Source organism: Narcine bancroftii, chromosome 10 (assembly GCF_036971445.1).
Source record: "Narcine bancroftii isolate sNarBan1 chromosome 10, sNarBan1.hap1, whole genome shotgun sequence".
Taxonomy (NCBI): Eukaryota; Metazoa; Chordata; class Chondrichthyes; order Torpediniformes; family Narcinidae; genus Narcine; species Narcine bancroftii.
In genome coordinates this window covers 47978739-47999029 of record NC_091478.1, presented here as the reverse complement: position 1 = coordinate 47999029, position 20291 = coordinate 47978739, and positions in this window count along the sequence as shown.

Below are 20291 nucleotides of genomic sequence, written 5' to 3'. Positions count from 1 at the left end.
GATGCGCACTGACATCGTTCTCCTTTATGAGGCGTGCTGACATCACTTCCCTTTATGAAGAGTGCTGACATCACTCCCCTTTATGAAGAGTGCTGACATTACTCCCCTTTATGGGACAACCTGACATCACTCCCCTTTATGAGGTGCATTGACATCAGTCCCCTTTATGGGACAACCTGACATCACTCCCCTTTATGAAGCATGCTGACATCACTCCCCTTTATGAGGCGCATTGACATCACTCCCCTTTATGGGACAACCTGACATCACTCCCCTTTATGAAGAGTGCTGACATCATTCCCTTTTATGAGGCGTGCTGACATCATTCCCCTTTATGAGGCGTGCTGACATCACTCCCCTTTATGAAGAGTGCTGACATCATTCCCTTTTATGAGGCGTGCTGACATCACTCCCCTTTATGAAGCGTGCGATTGTTTAAAATAAAAACCAGTTGGTAGTCGACTCTTCTCTGATGACCTGTTGTTTCTTCAGCTCTGCAGTTCGAGCACACTGACATCACTCCCCTTTATGATGCACTGACATCACTTCCCTTTATGATGCATTGACATCACTTCCCTTTATGAGAACACGATTGTTTAATATAAAAAAGCAGTTGGTGGTTGACTCCTCTCTGCTAAGCTGTATTTCCTGCGCTCTGCAGTTAGTCCCACTAAAATACCATTTTCGCACGGTATGGATGAGATAGCATTTCTCCAGGACCACAGAGCATATTTACATAAATAGCAGTTAAACTATTAACACGTATCCAGTATAAGTCCATGGTTCACTATGCATACATGTTCTGGGAATTCAGGAGCCTGATGGGTTACGGTCAAAAACTGTGGCCAGCCATGTTCTGACAGACCATCCAACTGATTCATGGCCAATAATAATCTTTTTTATTCACACCAAATCACACCCTTTGTTCCCTGGTGTAAAACGATAAACATTCCCTCTCCAGTGAGAACAGTCACGTTTCTTTTGCTCACATGTTGCCAGAACATTATTCGCCCCCTGTACCTGCCTCTGGCTGGTGTCATTCAGCCTTCCAGAATGAGGTTGCCAACAGTGGAGTTTTTCCCAATTGTGCATCATTCTGCAGGGAACCGCACTCAGTTAGAACCCGTTCTGTTGTTTTTGCTCAACTTGCTCACTTCGTATTTTCCAAGGGGAAGAAACAACCTTTCCGAGTTCCCTAGCTTTTCCGCAGCGCCGTCCATTCTAGGAGAACAGTCCATTTCATTGTGAACCCAAATTCCATGGACAGGGCGAAAAGTGGGGGGAGCATCTTGTCCAGAGCAGCCAAGAAGCCCCAGCTGCACGAGTGGGGCAGGCAGCGGGCGATCCATGCTCCCCTCCACCCCACCCCCACCCAAGGCAGCTCAGGAGGTGTCTATCCGATGCCCTCCACACCCAGTGTGTCCCTGCAGGGAAAACCCTCAGGCTGCTCCCCCAGGTAATACGACTGTTATTCGAAGAGGAAGTGCTTGGATAGGGTGAGAAGATGGGTGCCGTTTTAACTGTGCGCTCCCTTGGCAGCCCGGGTGGAGGTGGGTGTGTGCAGCTGGTGTCTCAATTCCAAGAATCCTACACTCACTGGGTTCATCATTTGGACACTCTTGTGGCACCTGGAACAGCAGGTTTTTGCGGGCCAGGGTGGGGGTCACTGTGGGGCTGATCGGGGGGAGATGGGGCAATGGGAGGGTGGGGAGGGAGGGGAATGTAGAGGGAGGGAGAAAGGGCAGGAGTCAGGCAGCATGGGGAGTCAGTCATTGGGACGGGAGCGGGTCAGTCAGCGGGACGGGGTGTCGGGCAGCGGGGGTCAGGTCGGGCAGCAAAACTGGAGGGGTCAGTCGGCAGGGCATCAGGCAGTGGGGCAGGGGGGTCAGACGGCGAAGCTGAGGGGGTCAGTCGGTGGGGCGTCAGGCAACGGGGTGGGGGGGATGCCAGACTGGTGCAAGCCCATCATTAATGGTACCAGGTAAGCCGAGTGATCTATTCATACCACCAGTCTCCGATTGGTGGGTTAACCCAGCCGGGCTCTGATTCAGGCCCCCATCTTGTATCGGAGCCCAGTTGAAGTGGACTTGCCCTGCCCGGTTACGTCCTTTCACACTGTGCGAATCGACCTGCGAACTGGAGGGTTGACTCAATTGTAATCGGCAGTGGGAATGACCCCCTCAAACAGATATTGGTAGACATTTAAAATCAGAGACAAGTCTCAATGACAGTTTTAGAAGCAAGTGGTGACATCGTAACTGAGAAATTCCAGGTCTAATGATGTCAGATGAGCTGCATTCCCAAACACGACCACGGTCTCCTTTCTGCTTCCCCGTAATCACTCAGGTGGACACCCTCCCCATAGCTTCATCCCGCTGAATCATCGTTCTTCCCCCTCCTGCCAGCCAGCTAACGTGGCCCTTACACATGATTCCATGTTATGGGATTGAAGCCATCTCCCTCTTTTTCTGGGGCAATTCTGGCACCAAATCTTTCTCTGCCTGTGCAATTGCCGCCAAACTTGTGTTTTGGATTCTGGTAAATCATATATGTGCTTCGTTCCCTGTGGTTCCCATTTTTAGCCACTCTAGAAATCTCTCCCCCTTCCTCTCTCCTTCTGCATTAAACTCCCACAGATGTAATTTTGTCCCAATTGTTTTTCCTACTGGGACCCCCTCCAACCCCCTTCTATACTCAATAAGAACAGTAAACAAATTATAGAGAAAAAAAACAAATTTAAGTTTAGTCTCTCTTTTCCATGCCCTGTGCAGTGATGCTGTTCACACTATCTTCCCCTTTCTTCTCCTCCCCTTGCTTCCTTGCTGCTGGGAATCTCTGGCAGAGGTTGAGATGAATCCATGGTCCTTCGTCTTGACCACAGTGGGTGTCGACAGGATCAGATGGAATGGCTGGATTTGCCTGGGCCTGCTTCCACTTTCTCTTAAACTTCCTCACGTGCACTGGGGTTCATGAGCAGCTCAGTGTCTTGCGATGGTGATTCTTGTGCTTCCTGTACCTGGGAGTAAATGGATGTGACAGCCCAAATCCTAGTTCTTCTTTGAACTCTTCTAAACCGACCTCACCGCCACTGGGCTTGGTCAATGGCATTGACATCACTCTTGCAGTAACCATTGCATGCAGAGTTAAATGGGTACATCTATTTCGACCTTTTCTCATGGCCATGAGTTCTAATGGTGAGCATTGTACCGGATCCTGTCTGTGTGCAGATGTTTGCCAGTTTATTTTACAAGCTGCCATTACATTTTTGTACGATGCCAGCTGATTGTGGATGGTACAAGAGAAAGCTTTAAATTCCCACAACTTAACACGACACATTTGCATGTTCATTTCCAAAATGAGACCCATTGTCACCACTCAAAGTCTGATCCTCTCCAAACCTTAGAAAAATTTATTTCACAAGTGCTTTTGCTACTGTTTTGGCGTGCGCGACGGGAAAGGCTTCAACCCACTGTGAGAACCTGTCAATTATTACTAGGCAGGGAACATTTTCCTTTTTTTGATTATTTTATTTTTGAGATACTTTCAAAATTATACATAACATTTTCAATATCACAATATATTAAACTTTTTCTTAGAAACAAAAACAAAACAATCCATCCCTCCCTTCTATATATATGAATCCTCACACTGTCAGAGCTTACGTATCTTTTAAATATATATTGAACACAGTTGGGGAAACCACGTTTAAATATATATAATAGTTGCATTTATGGTCCTTTTTTTTTATGAATATATTTGGCCTCTATGTGGTCTAGGTTTGGCCGCCAGACCTTTACAAAAGTGTCGTATTCATTCTTTAAGTTATATGTGATTTTTTTTCCATTGGTATCCAGCTGTTCAATTCCACAGTCCATCGTGCTATGAGTCAGATGTCCAAGTGATCGTGATACATTTTTTTTCCTACTACCAGGGCTATTTTTATAAATTAGATTTGATATTTATTCAATTTATCGCTTATTTCCATGAAATTACCTAATAGATACAGCTCCGGGCCACCTGTGAAGGTCACTCCTGTGATTCTGGTTAATTTTTCTGCAATTTATTGCCAAAATGACCTCACTTTCACGCATGACCACGTGGCATGTAGGAAAGTTCCTGTTGTTGGGCACTACCAGTTGCCCCAATAATTACAAAGACAAAGACTGAGGGGAGCGATAGGCTTTATTGTACACAAGACTTGAGCTGGCCCAGATCCAAGCTAGGAAAGTGCCGGGAAGGGAGAGGTAGCTTGACCCTTATGGCCTGGATCCCAGGGGAGAGTGTCTTCAGGGGGGCGGGCCAGCCCGAGCCTTTACTGGCCAATGAGTACATACAATCCATACCATTACACCTGTCTCAGTCCCACATCTGAAGTTTTGGAGTTTGATCTATAATTTAAGGAATCAACTGAGAATTTTTATATGATTTGGAAACCATATATGGATTTCATTAGTAAGAATCTATCCACATCGTCTATAACACCCACTCCTCACAATTAATATGTATAGGATAGAATATGTTAGGAATATACGAATGGTGGATGATAAATAAATTCAGGTGTTTTCTCTTTTTTCTCTTTTTCTTTTTCTTTGGGGGAGGGGGAGGGAGGGGGATAAAAAGAAAAAGAAAACATTTTGTATCATTTTATTATATTGTATTGTTATATGATGAAGAATCTATATGTACATATTGATGCAAATGAAAAATAAAATTTTCAAAAAAAAGACTAATAAATTTTAGTGTTTTATCTATACCATTTAAAAAATATTGTAATAAAAATAAAATCTTTCCAATTTCAAAAAACTGTAAGATTTCCATTTTAAGAAACATTTCCCTTTTAAGAAACATACACATTTCCTCTTTAAGAAACTGAATCGGGAAGCCAGTGACAAAAGACCACGGAATCTTCCAAAGAAGAAGAATCCCTCCATTTGGTGCCATCTTTTAAAACCACTCCTCTCCCGGCACCATTTCCCCCTTAAATCGGAGTTCCCACCCTGCTAATTTCTTCACCACTTCCTTCTCTCTCCAGAGCTCTCCATGTAAATTTCAATTTTTCTTTAAGCAGTAAAAACAAGACAGTTCAGAACTACTCAATATAAATAAAAATAAATATATCTTTCAGTTCATCCCATTTTGAAATGGTCTTTTCAACCCTTTCAGCTGGCAATTTTAATCTTTTCATAACTTTCTTAAAAATTCTTCCACTTTGTTGTTGAAAATTCATTGATTACCTTCTGGGAAGTCAGCCGTCAGCTGACTTTACCTCATCATATTCCTTTCTTTGTTTGACCAAGGCAGGGCTGAAGTCCAGTAAAAAACATTACTTTTGCATTGTCCACCACTAATGGGCCATTTTCTTTTCCAGTAACTTAAAAGTCGATTCTTCTGGGTCCGAGAGTCTGATGAATCCTTTCGATTTGCAGCTTTGCATTTAAATTATTTTGTCCCAGCATCTGTGGGACCCATGTTTCAGAGAAACTCACCGGGTCTTTCCCCTCGATTCCTACACTCAGTCCAATGATGCTCACATTGTAGATCTTGTCCATCAGTCCTTTTCTGTAGATCTCCCATGATTTTGCTTTTTTTTCTAGTACCTTTAGCCTGTCCTGTGTCCAGCTCAGCCTCCGAACGAGTCATTTGTTCCGTTAAATCTTCCACAATTTATTTAATTTCTGATATCTTTTCTGTGAGAGATGAGTAAAACTAATATGAAAATATGAAAGATGAGGAAACTAGTATGGATATATGTGTAATGAATAAAGCCAGTATGAATAGGATAAGGATAGATATTAGAATGTGGGAAGTAGAGTTAGTCTGAATAAGATAAGGGTCTTCTAGCCTTTTAGACAGAATTAGCAAGTTCTGCATATAAGAAGTTAGTAAGCCCTGAGGGTCGGGAAGGTGTGAATAAGGACAATGACATGATGGGACACCGACAGGATACCCCCTGGTCCTCCAAGTTCACAGAAACAGCACATAGGCAGAAAGGATTGCCTAATGCCAAACTCATCCAGGAGGCACAAGAATGTAAGGGGGAGGGTACTTCTATACTGAAATAAACTGTATAAAAGTTGGGTGAGCCCCAGTGTATGTGTGTATTCCCAGGGTAAGGGGAAGCACCCAACTTTGCATTGTTGTATAATAAATGTTCTTTGTTCTCAATTTTTGTCTCGAGCAAATTCTGTGAAGGGACTTCTGTTTCTCACAAATGGGGGCTCGTTCGGGATCCCACTCCCTCCACAGACAGAGTGCCCGACGACGAGGGTAGGTGCACCCCGGCTGATTCAGCTGGACTCACGGACGGCGGGTGACTTGTCAGTGGATGATAGCTGAGAAGAGGCATTGAGAACAAATGACGGGAGGACGTTAAGGAAGCGCGCTAGGAATAGCTACTGGATCCCGGTAAGAGGAATTTTATTTACCTGTTAGTATGGGAGGTGTGAGTAACAAGGGAAATAGTCCTAAGGAAGGACGAGACAATCAGATAACTAAGCAAAGTCCGTTAGGATTAATGCTATCTGATTGGGGTGCGGGGAGAACCCGTGGGAAAGACAAACAGACCATGGTCAGGTATTGCTGTCTGGAATGGGTTAAAAAAAAACCCGATAAAAGGGAATTCGGTATATTGGCCAAAGTTCGGATCCGATGAGGACTGGATATGTCAGACATTGAACATCTGGCTCTATCAAAATCAAAGAGATAATATTGAGAGCAGAGAATATGCAGCCTAGCCTACTGGCTCAGTGGATCGGTTGATCAACTGGTTTTGAATGAAAAGGAATGTAAGGACAAGAAGGATGAGGAACCTTTTGTCCCTGAAACACAAGGATGGGATGTGTTACATTCCCTTCCTCCACCTTGTGCTCCTCCTATGCCGGCTCCTATCTTTCCCCTCTCTCCTATGCTCTACCCTTCTTCACCTTCCCCTCCTCCCCCACAGCTAAAGAAAGGAGAAGAAAGCCGGCCGGGGTGGTATGATGAGCCATTCACAAAGTACTAGATTACCACCTCAATTGACAAGAGAGGGAGGAGACTTTGATTCAGAACAGTGTGAGACCCTCTGGTAGGGAAGGGCAGAACCCTTTGATTCATTTTCCGGAGAGCAGGAATCTAGACATTATAAAGGAGAGGATAAGCCAGAAATTAACTGGATGAGACCTTTACGGGAAGTTCCGATGGGAGGGGGTCTCGGTTTCGTAAATGTGCCCCTGACTAGTATGGAGGTGCGTAATTTTAAGAGAGAATGCCCAATAAACAGAAAGGAAAGGCTAAGATTTTGATGCAGACAGTCAAGGAAGTCGTGGAGGGACAGCAAGGAAAGGGTAGGGGCTGTGTGCCAGCTCCTGGACATTGGGAGGAGCTCCAGGAGTGGAGTAGAGACCAGAACAGGGGCAAGGATAGAGGGTGTGAGAGATGGGAAAATTGATCTAAAATTATGAACATGGAAGAAACTAAAGTTCATCAGTTAATGGCTGTAACCAGTACAAACAGGATAAGCTTGGGGGTTAGGATGCAGGAAAGCAGAGTCAGCATGATTAACATAAGAATCTTCTAGTCTTTGTGACAAGACCATAAGACTAAGAAAAGGAATGGTAAGGTACAATAGAATGTAGGAAGTTGAGGTAGTCTGGATCAGATAAAGGTCTCCTAGCCCTGGACAGAAGTACCAAGTCCTACATATCTAATTAGCTTACCATACACAGATTTATACATATGAAATTAGCCAACCCTAGATAGAATGAGTCAACTCCGCATACCAAGAGATTGTAGCCCCGAGAATCAGGAAGGTGTGAATAAGGACAATGACATGATGGGACACCCACAGGATACCCCCTGGTCCTCCAAGTGTACTGAAACTGCACGTAGGCAGGAAGGATTGCCTATGCCAAACCCATCCAGGGGGCAGAAGAATGTAAGGGGGAGGGCACTCTGATACTGAAATTGACTGTATAAAAGTTGGGTGAGCCCCAGTATGTGTGTGTATTCCCAGGGTAAGGGGAAGCACCCAACTTTGCATTGTTGTAGTAATAAATGTTCTTTGTTCTCAATTTTTGTCTCGAGCAATTTCTTTAAAGGTACTTTAATTCCTAACAAATGGGGGGCTCGTCCGGGATCACACTCCCTCCACTGACAGAGTACCCCGACGACGAGAGTAGGTGCACCCCGGCTGATTCAGCTGGACTCACGGGCGACGGGTGGCTGGTCAGTGGAAGAAGCGAGTGATATCCGAGAAGAGGCATTGAGAACAAACGACGGAAGGAAGCGCGCTAGAGCATTGCTACTGGAACTCGGTAAGAGTAATTTTACTTTTTTATAAGTATGGGAATAATGAGTAGCAAGGAAGAGAGTCCTGGTTCAGGATGTGAACACCAGATAGCTACGTACAGCCCGCTTGGGTTGATGTTATCTGAGTGGGGCACAGGAAAGACCCGTGGGAAAGACAAACTGACAATGGTCAGGTATTGTTGCATTGAATGGGTTAAATACCCGGTTAAAGGGAGCTCCGTGTACTGGCCAAAATTCGGATCCGAGGATGAATGGATGTGTCAAGCTTTGAACCTATGGCTCTATCAAAACCAGAAAGACAATGTTGAGAGCAGGGAATATGCAGCCTGCTGGCTCAAGGGACCCATTGGTTTTGAATGAGAAAGAATTCAGGGATAAGAGAGAGGAGGAACCCTTTGTCCCTGAATCACAGGGTTGGGATGTGTTACATTCCCTCCCTCCACCTTATGTTCCTCCTATGCCGGCTCCTATCTTTCCTTCCCCTCCTATGACCTACCCTTCTGCACCTTCCCCACCTCCCCCACCACTAGAGAAGAGAGAAGAGAGCAGGAGTGGTATGATAACTTGCTCACAAAGCACTCGATTACCACCTCTGTTGACAGGAGAGAGAGGTAACTTTAATTCAGAACAGCGTGAGACTCTTCAGGAAGAAAGGGCAGAACCTTTTGATTCATTTCCCAGGGAGCAGGAACCCAGACCTAATAAGCCAGAAACCAATTGGATGAGACCACTGCGGGAAGTTCCCATGGGAGAGGGTCTCGGTTTCGTAAATGTGCCCCTGACCAGTACTGAAGTGCGTAACTTTAAGAAAGAACTGACCTCCCTGATAGAAGATCCCCAGGGATGTGCCGAACAGTTAGACCAATTTTTGGGACCAAATATATATACAATATGGGGGTCTCGACATAGAATCCCCAGCAGGGGAACAATTGGTACTAACAGGTTTTGTTACCAACTCAGCCCCAGACATTAGGAGAAAATTACAAAAGACAGAAAATTGGCATGAGCAGGGAATAACCCAGCTTCTACAGATCACACAAAAAGCATTTGTCCAGACATCTGAGGATAAGCAGAAAGCAAAGGCTAACATTTTGATGCAAGCAGTTAAAGTAATAGTAGATGAGTAACATGGAAAAGGCAGGGACTGTGTGCCAGTTCCTGAATGTTGGGAGAAGCGTCGGGAGTGGGAGAGTAGAGACCAGAGATAATTTCATAAATCACGACTTCCCACTTCAGTCACTGACCAATATTGATTAAAATTCATGCTAAAAATTAAATGTCATAAATGATCGTTTTTCAATACTGTAGAATGAGCGAATTTAACTACCAGTTAATTCCAATTTATGAAATAAATTGTATTTAAATGTGATTTTGCACAGGGAGTACCTGAGAGTTGTGATGTTATAACATTTGCAGGGAGAAATGTTTGCGCAAATAGGGTGAGTTCGACACATCTTATTTTAAATGTATGTAAGATAAAGAAAGGATCTGATGTGTAAAGTGGCTGGATCAGCCAGTTGAAGGGGGAGTGTGCATGTCCCTTTAAGTGCACTGTGGCACTTGAAATTGAGGCTTCAGGTTCTTGTCTTGCAGTTAGAGGTATTTCTTCTACACATTCAGCAGTCAAGGTCCGTGAGTTTAAAGATCACCCACCTCTGGAGAATAAAGATACCTCTGGGGATTCCTATGGGGATTCCTATAAGTTTAATCATTCATTTCTCTGGTGCATTTTCCTCCGGAGTGAAATTAATGCCTCAGCACAATTTCTCTGTATTGCCGCTGTTATTTAATTCATGATAACTTTCCCCATTCATCAGGTTTATATTTAAATCCGATAGTGCGGAAGTTACATTGTAAATAATCACGGAGGTAAACCCTGCGCGACTGGATTCAGCTTAATGGAGAAATAAACCTGCGAACTGGTCTATGGTGGTGTGTGAGTACTGCAATAGGTGGAATATGATTTACATTGGTGGCATCGTTCAGAACAATTGGGCGCATAGGAATAATAATAGCATTAATTACTCACAGATCTTGTACCTGATACTATTCACTACGTCCCGGCTTCAGGACTGGGAAATTGGCATGGTACAGAGAAATTGCCATGGCACCAATATTTCTTGATTCACTAATGACTCCACAAGCTCCAGGATTCATGCAGCTAAACTTTAAGTGCAATATTACAGAAACTAGCCGGTACTTAAATGATTGTGTGTGCAATCAACATTGCAAAAATATGAAAGGTAATACAGGTGCTCCCCTACTTATGATTTTACGATGACACAATAGCATGACTGTCATTTACTTTCATATAATGTGTTAAAGGTCATCACAAGCATCATTGATTTTTCCAATAAACTTTGATAATTTCTCTAAGGTGAATTTTTTGTAGCCTTGTTGGTTAATCACATTTTCGGAAAGCTTACAGGGACTGTTGGGAGAGAGCAGGGTAGTGAGATCCGTATGGGGACTGATACAGCGCTGTCGTTAGAGAGTGGGGCAGCGGGATCAGTATGAGGACTGATACAGTGCTGTCAATGTTAGACAAGGTACGTCTCCAATTAAGATTTTTTTCAACTTACGCTGGGTCTGCTGGAACGCAACCCTATCGTAAATTGAGGAGCACCTGTGATGTTCTTCTATCTAAAGCCAGCTTTAGATAAACTCTTATCATTCTGACAAATCCAGGTCTAAGTCTAATTTTCCTCCAGCCTTTGAGCAAGCACTTCCACTGCTGCATCTTACTGATCACCTCCTCACCAATGAATCAGAAGACCATGGTGTATGGCACTCACTGCACAAGCAGTCTGAAAATGTATACAAGCGTGTTCAACTTCATTTTACAAAATCAACAATCGGTTCCAGGCTCCCCAATGCTCTCTGTGGAGAGAAAATTGCCAGATTTTTACCCTTTTAATGCCCTTGGTTATGTTTGCCTCTTCTCAAAGATTACATGGCTGCACAGAGGAGCAAGGCTGAAAGTGCCTTGAAGTAATCTGTTGGCTGCACTTGTGACCTTTAGTCAGAAAATGCATGGCCTCTTGTCTCACTTTGGGTAGTGTAGCGGTTAGTTCAACTATATTACAGTGGCAGTGATGAGTAGATGGATGTGAGGGGGTTGGAGGGTTATGGGCAGGGAGTAGGTAGGTGGAACTAGTTGGAGTTTCATGTAAATCGGTGCGGACTAGAAGGGCCAATATGGCCTGTTTCAGTACTGTTATTGCTATATGGTTATTATATGGAATATGGTTGTGAGTTGTGGCACAAGGCATTTTACTTAAGGCAGAACTAAAGGTTGAATATGTTTCAAGTTCTCTTGCAGAGGCTCTTGTGCTACAATGTCTGTTATGTACTCTAACAAATTGGAGGGTTGTGCCCCATACAGACAAGCAGCTCCAACTGTATTTTAATAAGGTCTAACATATTCAAAACCCCATGCAAATATGGTTTGTGTTTCATTTTACAATTTTTACACTAACACAAAGGAAAGTCAGATTGTTATTCATTTTATTAAAATCTAGTGATTGGTTATATGTAAAAGCATGGCAAGAGGATCAACTAAAACCTGCCTGGGATGGTCCCTTCTGTGTACTTTTAATTACAGACACCGCAGTAAGAACAAGAGAGAAAGGCTGGACCCACATTCAAAGAATTAAACCAGCTTCTGAACCACAACATCACGACACACAGATTCAACCCTCAACCTGGCGTGCAGTTCCTCATCCTTCAGACCTGAAACTTACACTGCGCCGTGACAAAGTGCCGTAATGTTACATTTATTGTTGTATTTTTTTAACTGTTTATACATTTATTGTTGTATTTTTAACTGTTTATTTTTTTAACTGTTTATTCATTTATTGGGGTATTGTTTGTTAACTGTTTATGTCACTTCATTACTCGCTATGTTTTAAGTCCTCCTGGAATAGGGGCAGCAGAGGTTACAATTGTGCTCCTTTAGAATGTAGACAGGGCATAGATTTAATGTATAGTCATAGTGGGATATGGGCTAACAATGGATTCCAATACGGACCAGGGGAACTGAACAGCTTTAGTGGAGTACATCTAATTTGTATCTTAGCCTACACAGGTATTAAAGACAGGAGTTTTAAAGCGATAGCACAAAGGACATGGTGGGACAAAGACAGACAGAATGGTAGTCAGGATTGTACATGTCGCAGAGAGAGAGAGTTAATACATATGCTAATGTACACAGACAGGCTGCAACTCACAAGTTCAATGATACCCATGCTAATGTTAGCAGACAAGCTGCAACACACAGTTAAATCACAAGAAACAATCCCCCCCAGCTTGGTCTCTTTTCATCACCCCGTGAAGGGGAGCACCAGTTACCAACAACGTGAGCTGCTTGACACTTTAATATCAGGCTCCAGACAACCTTCGGAGATCGGTGGCCCTAGGGTTCGGGGCTGAAGAGGACATCAGATACTAGCCACAATTCAACGGAACCGCCTGACTACTGCTACTCGTTCGCTGCTGAAGGCAGCGTTTCTCACAGACTGCTACTCGTTCGCTGCTTAAGGCAGCGTTTCTCACAGACTGCTACTCGTTCGCTGCTGAAGGCAGCGTTTCTCACAGACTTCGTCAGGACAATGCTTACAAAAGTCGGGTGGTTAAAAGACACTGCTTCAATGTTTCAACGTGAATCTGCCCATGCCCATGTTCAGACGTGGCAACTTCGGACTGATGTGGGATGGACTAGACTCTTTACTGAGAACTGGAGCCTGATACTCGCAACCCTAATAAGCAGCTGGACTCGCTACTCTGACCTTCATGGTGCTCCCCTACCTAAAGACTTTACACAGAGATTACAATTCGGTTATTGACCAGCTGGGTAAAACAACACCTTACACTTGAAAGATCAGTATTACTGATCTAAAAGAAAAGTGAGGAGGGGGGGGGGGGGGAAATCAGTCACACTGACACTAGTAACCAAAGATCAGTAACACTGATCATGGTGAAAGATCAGTATTACTGATCTAAAAGAAAAGTGAGGATTGTGAGAGATGGGAAAATTGATCTAAAATTATGAACATTAAAGAAACTAAAGTTCATCAGTTAATGGCTGTAACCAGTACAAACAGGATAAGCTTGGGGGTTAGGATGCAGGAAAGCAGAGTCAGCACGATTAACATAAGAATCTTCTAGTCTTTGTGACAAGACCATAAGACTAAGAAAAGGAATGGTAAGGTACAATAGAATGTAGGAAGTTGAGGTAGTCTGGATCAGATAAAGGTCTCCTAGCCCTGGACAGAAGTACCAAGTCCTACATATCTAATTAGCTTACCATACACAGATTTATACATATGAAATTAGCCAACCCTAGATAGAATGAGTCAACTCCGCATACCAAGAGATTGTAGCCCCGAGAATCAGGAAGGTGTGAATAAGGACAATGACATGATGGGACACCCACAGGATACCCCCTGGTCCTCCAAGTGTACTGAAACTGCACGTAGGCAGGAAGGATTGCCTATGCCAAACCCATCCAGGGGGCAGAAGAATGTAAGGGGGAGGGCACTCTGATACTGAAATTGACTGTATAAAAGTTGGGTGAGCCCCAGTATGTGTGTGTATTCCCAGGGTAAGGGGAAGCACCCAACTTTGCATTGTTGTAGTAATAAATGTTCTTTGTTCTCAATTTTTGTCTCGAGCAATTTCTTTAAAGGTACTTTAATTTCTAACAAGGGGAATTCCGGGGACGATGACCGTTCCCGGGACCTCGTGGTAATCCCGGTAGGAATTGGGAAACAGGAGCATTAGTTTGCTACCATTGTAAAAAGGAGGATTTTAAGAGAGAATGCCCAATGCGAGCCAGGGAGACGCGACCTTACGCACTGATGTGTTGGAATATAGGGGTTAATTAATCATAGAAAATATGTAGAATATATGCTTATGTACTATTCAGTTTGTATACATGAATCCAGTACTATGTAACAATTTAATATTTACCTCATGGTGAAGGGAAAGAGTAATGTAAGTAAGGGGCAGCCACAGTATGTAGCAAAGTTGGCTGATTACAGTAGGTTTAGAATTGCCTGCTCCCAAAATACAAAAGAGAGGATATGTATGAAACAATTTAGTAGGAATGTTAAGGCAAGGAGGTGTTGATTAGCACAAACAAAAAGAATCCTGACGGAGACTGTCAGAAACAAAGAGAATGGAATCAGTAAGAAGGCTAAGACAGAAGGAGGTGTTTAGTAGAACAGAAAAATATGGCCAGATGAGAACAAAGAAATAATTAGAAATATCTGGGGTATGAATTGATTTCTGATCAAAACAACAGGATATTCTGACCTTGAGGATTAAGATGGGAGCTCTACACCCCAGATAACTGCAGAGCAGGAAATTACTTGTGATTAATCTTATGCAAGAAATGTAGCAAAGAAAGCCAACTTTTGTTCTGTATGATAATGAAATCTAGCAAAGGAAGCCAACTTTTGTTCTGTATGATAAGGTTGAGCTATATAAACTGTAGAGACTGGACGGTAGAGTCAGTCTTGGGGAATAGCTCACTGTGCAGGTGACCTATGAACTAACGACTGAACCAGAGCTGTGTTAAGCTTTATTCTTGTGCTGTGTAATAAACTGATTGTTGAACCGAATACCTTCTCCTATCACTTCATTTAACGCACACGCTGGACTCAGATGACACACAGACTAAATTAAGGGTAGGGTAAAGCCAGAGTCCGACAGATGGAAGCAGATTATGAATGGGGGGGGGGGAGTCACGGTTCTCAGTCAATACACACCGTGAGGTTGCACAGAGAACAATTGGTAAATTTAAGCATAGAACCCCACAGTGACAAGATGACCTTTTTAGTAGATTCTGGGGCAGCCTGGTCTATTATTTTACAACCACCCGATGGTGTTAAGATAGAGGGGACAGTGATGATTTCGGGAGTAGGAGGAAGAGATTTTACAGTTCCTGTATTAAGGGATGTAAGAATACAAATGGGAGAGAAGACAGTAACGGAGGACATTCTACTGGTTCCCCAAGCTGGAGTTTGTTTGTTAGGACGAGATTTACAGCACCAATTGGCTATCGGCACCAGACCACAGGAATCAGGTATCGGGGTTCAATTGTATGTATTAACAGAGGAGGATCGGGAACTAATAAATCCTGGAGTAGGGGCAAAAAGAGGCAGTAGAGCAGTGTTAGATATTCTTCCCTTGCAAGTTACTTTAAAAGGTCCTGAGCAAGTAATTAGACGAAAGCAGTATCCAATTCCGATGGCTGGCCGAAAGGGGCTGCAGCCAGTAATTGACCAGTTGGTGAAACCTTGTACGTCACCTTTTAATACCCCTATCCCTGAGGCGAACGACCAGTACATATACAAATATTTAAAGGGACTTTCTGCCTCTCTATTCAAATTAAAACGAAAGGGTTTATTAGCTCAAAACCCATCCCTGGAGCATCCTATTCATTTTATTAAATCTGGTGATTGGGTATATGTAAAAGCATGGCAAGATCACCAACTGAAACCTGTCTGGGACGGCCCCTATTGTGTACTTTTGATTACAGACACTGCAGTGCGAACGAAAGAAAAGGGGTGGACTCACATAGAACAAATTAAATAAGCTGCTGATCCACGGATTAAAGACATTGATAATCTACCCTCCACCTGGCGTGCAGTCCTTCATCCTTCTGATCTGAAAGTTACACTACGCTGGGAAAAAGTGCTGTAATGTTGTTTTTACCATTTGCTGTTTTGTTTACTAGTTGGTTCCCAATTTTTGGGAAATCACCAAATTGCTCACAATGTATTAAGTCCTCCTGGAATAGGGGGAGCAGAGGTGACAATTATTTACCTTTAGAATGCAGACAGGGCGCAGGTATAGAGTATAGTCATAGTGGGGTACCTTATTTAGTATGGGTTAATATAGGATCCCAAAATGGACCAGGGGAACAGAACGGCCTTAGGGGAGTAGACTTGGTTTGTATTCCGGCCTCTACAGATATTAAAAAGAGGAGTTTTAAAGAGATAGCACAAAGAAGATGGTGGGACAATGACAGACAGAATGTTAGTCAGGATTGTACATGTAGCAGAGATAGAGTGAATACATATGCTAATGTTCACAGACAGGCTGCAACTCACAGGTTCAGTTGATACTTATGCTAATGTTCGCAGACAAGCTGCAACTCACAGGTTAAGTGACAATAACCCCCCCCCCAACTTGGTCTCCTGTAAATCATCCTTTGGGTCACACAGACATTCGGAATGTTAAGAACCACCACTGTAAGGGGAGTTCCAGTTGCAAACAACGTAAGCTGCTCCAGAACACCACAGCTGCTTGGCATTTAAATCGTTTAATCAGACTCCAGCCTTGGAGATCATCACCGAACAGGCAGTGATGGCCCTGAATTTATGGGCTGAAGAAAGACGACAGATACGAGCCACAGTTCAACAAAACCACCTGGCTCTCGATTACTCGTTGGCTGCTGAAGGCAGCGTTTGTGAAAGACTGGTTAATGACAATGTTCACAACAGTCAGGGGGTTAAAGACACTTCTTCACGAGGTCGAAAATCTTCCCATGCCCAGGTTCAGACTTGGCAACCTCGGTCCGGTGTGGGATGGACTAGACTTTTTATTGGTAACTGGAGTCTGATACCCACAGCCCTTATAGCAGCTGGACTCGCTATTCTGGCCATTATGGTGCTCCCCTGCCTAAAGACGTGTGCAGTATTTAATTCAATGGACCCCTCGTCAGATCACTATAACCCAAAGGATGTATGTTTCCCAAATTCTGTCTGATGATGCTGAGACTGCAGTTCGGTTACTGACTCGCTGGGAAAAAGACCAAGTTTACAAGTAATACATTCTAGTTGAGAATTCACGAAGCATAGCTAAAAGAAAAGTGAGGATTGTTAGAGATGAGTAAAACTAATATGAAAATATGAAAGATGAGGAAACTAGTATGGATATGTGTGTAATGAATAAAGCTAGTATGAATAGGATAAAGATAGATATTAGAATGTGGGAAGTAGAGTTAGTCTGAATAAGATAAGGGTCTTCTAGCCTTAGACAGAATTAGCAAGTTCAGCATATAAGAAGTTAGTAAGCCCTGAGAGTCGGGAAGGTGTGAATAAGGACAATGACATGATGGGACACCGACAGGATACCCCCTGGTCCTCCAAGTTCACAGAAACAGCACGTAGGCAGACAGGATTGCCTAATGCCAAATTCATCCAGGAGGCACAAGAATGTAAGGGGGAGGGTACTTCTATACTGAAATAAACTGTATAAAAGTTGGGTGAGCCCCAGTGTATGTGTGTATTCCCAGGGTAAGGGGAAGCACCCAACTTTGCATTGTTGTATAATAAATGTTCTTTGTTCTCAATTTTTGTCTCGACCAAATTCTGTGAAGGTATTTCTGTTTCTCACATTTTCCAATATGTCTCTCATCGCTGATTCAACACACATAAAACAAAGTTTCCATCTTGTTCAGGATGGTGGCTATATCATGGGCCTACTCCCCTCCCCCCAAGCTCTGCTGGGTTCAGCTGGACCCAAGGCATCTCCTGAGCCGCTCCTCATCGGGCTTCCAATCGATGTCCCTGGCTGAGCTGTTACTTCTTCAGTTTTTGTTTTCGGTTGCCTTGGTCGTTCACCACTAGTTTTATCCATTTTGATGATAAAATTCTGGGTTTTGAGCTTTTTAATACTTTATGGAGAGCTCAGCTCCTCAACATAGCCACACCCTGCAGTAGGATTTTCCTGTGTGTGGTCTCCATACCTACGTAGGCCATTAAATGGATCCATCATGACGGTAGAGCCTGGTATGGTAGGGATTCCTTTCTTTGTTTTCTGTCAAATTTGACATCTCAAGCTTATTCACATTCACTTTTTTTGGTATAAACCAATGGTTGTCAATTTTATTCAACTCCTCCCCCCCCCACAGAGTAGCTCACTCACTCCACGGCAAAGTTCCTGTGTTGACGACCTCGGCACCACAATTTTTCCAGTCATGATTTGTCCCCACAGGCCTACTAATTTGTCCAGGTGCACCCATTGCTTCTCCAGTCTTGTTTCTCACCTGTTGTGCTTCATTCAGATCGTGCAGAGGGACCTCTTTTACTGAGACCAATACCAGTGGCCAATACTCCTGCAGGTTATCAAATCTCTCAGCCACTCTTATTGTGGCCTTGTCATCTCAGCCACTGCCAATGAATGGACCCTGGATCAGCGCCTTGTGCATGCTGCATACTTTACCCCTGCCATTTGGATAGTAGTTTCATGGCCTCAAGCAATTCTATAATCTCATGCACATTTCTAACAGGGTTACCTTCTCCAGAGAGTTACCCTCTCCTGGCCCAGACCTTACCTTGGCTTAGAACTTACCCCCAACCCCCCCCACTTGCCCTTCACAGTCTGCATGCCTCCACCAATGCTTATTCAGAGTTGAATGATTTATCTTCAAAAAGCCAGTTATCCCACATGTTCAATTGCGGCATGATCAATAACCACCAGCAGACACGAAGCAAGAAGGCTTTAATATCCTGAATCATCCAGCACTTATGTGCATGTTTCTGACCCGGATCCAAGGCTGGTACTGAGGGAGGAGACTAGGGCACTCAGCCTATATTAGGTAACTACAGGAAGGAGATGTTCACTATCTACATCTGTACTGGGAGTTCAGGAGCCTGATGGATTGGGGGAAAACCTGTTGCCCAATCTGGACTTAAGGGCTTGAGTGATTCAGTACCTCCTACTTGATTGCAGAAGGGAAAACAGTTTATGTGAGGGGGAGGGTGTGGAGTCCTTCACAATGTTCATTGCCTTTCACCTGCATCAAGTGTTGTTGATGTCCTTCATGGTAGGAAGAGAGCCCTCAAAGATCTTTTCTGCTGACTTCACTATCCTCTGCAGGATCTTGTGGTCTAGGGTGGTCCAGGTTCCAAATCAGGCAGTGATGTAGTTGCGCAGGATGCTCTTGATACATCCTCTGTAAAATGTAGTGAGGATGGAGGGTGAGAGATGGACTTTCCTCAGCCTTCGCAGGAAGTAGATGCGCTGCTGGGCTTTCTTGCCTCGGACCAGGTGAGATTCTCAACAACTGCCACCACTTCTTCCACTGTAGTGACCATAACTGCTGCCTCTTGTCTCCTCAGCATGGCTGACCTGAATCTGCCGTTCACGGCTCGCTGTTCACCACCTCTTCCGATTTGTCGGACGTCACAACCACACCATGAAGCTTCCCCGCATTCTTAAAGGCACAGTTCACCATAATCTGCCCATACTTGATGAATATTAATTGCAAAGAACATCAAAAATGTGAAAGTATATTTTAATAATTGTTCTGAGTTCTTACCAAAAGTGAGGCTATAACGGTTGAAAAGGTTCCTATTTATTGCTTCCACACTGGATGGACCTGCTGAACTAAGTCCTCCCCCTCTGGCCAGACCAGGTGCCCTACACGTCATTGCCAGGCCTGCAACCCATGCCCCGTGGCCACAGAAGGACTGCCCACTCTTTTGTTCAACTGACATGCGTCAACAATTCTTATTTAATCAGCTCGAAAAGACAACTGATTCCGCAAGGCCCCTTAAACTCAAAAATGACTGTTTCCCATTTACTTCTCTTCCATTTTTCTCCCTTTCTTATTTCTTTTCCCCCGTTAACCTCTTTTAAGAAAGTTTTTGAGGATAGTTCAGTGACTGATATTTCTGGGGAGGATGTCGCCTTGCTCACAGCGTTTGCGCAGCCCATGGTTTGCTTCTATTCAAAGGCTGTGTCAGTGGCGAGCACAGCCCACAATTCATTCCACGGGTACATCCAGTGTGGGGCCGAGACCATGAATGATAAAGGTGAAGCTTCCATTATTGTCACATAATGTTACATTTGGAATGTAACTTACATGAAATTCTACCAAAAGGCAGGCAGAGAGTCACCACTTTGTGTAGTGCCCCACACAGAAACCTACAGCGCCTGGTGTCCCCCCTTTAAATACTGACTAGTCCTGGTGGTGGCTGACACCTCAG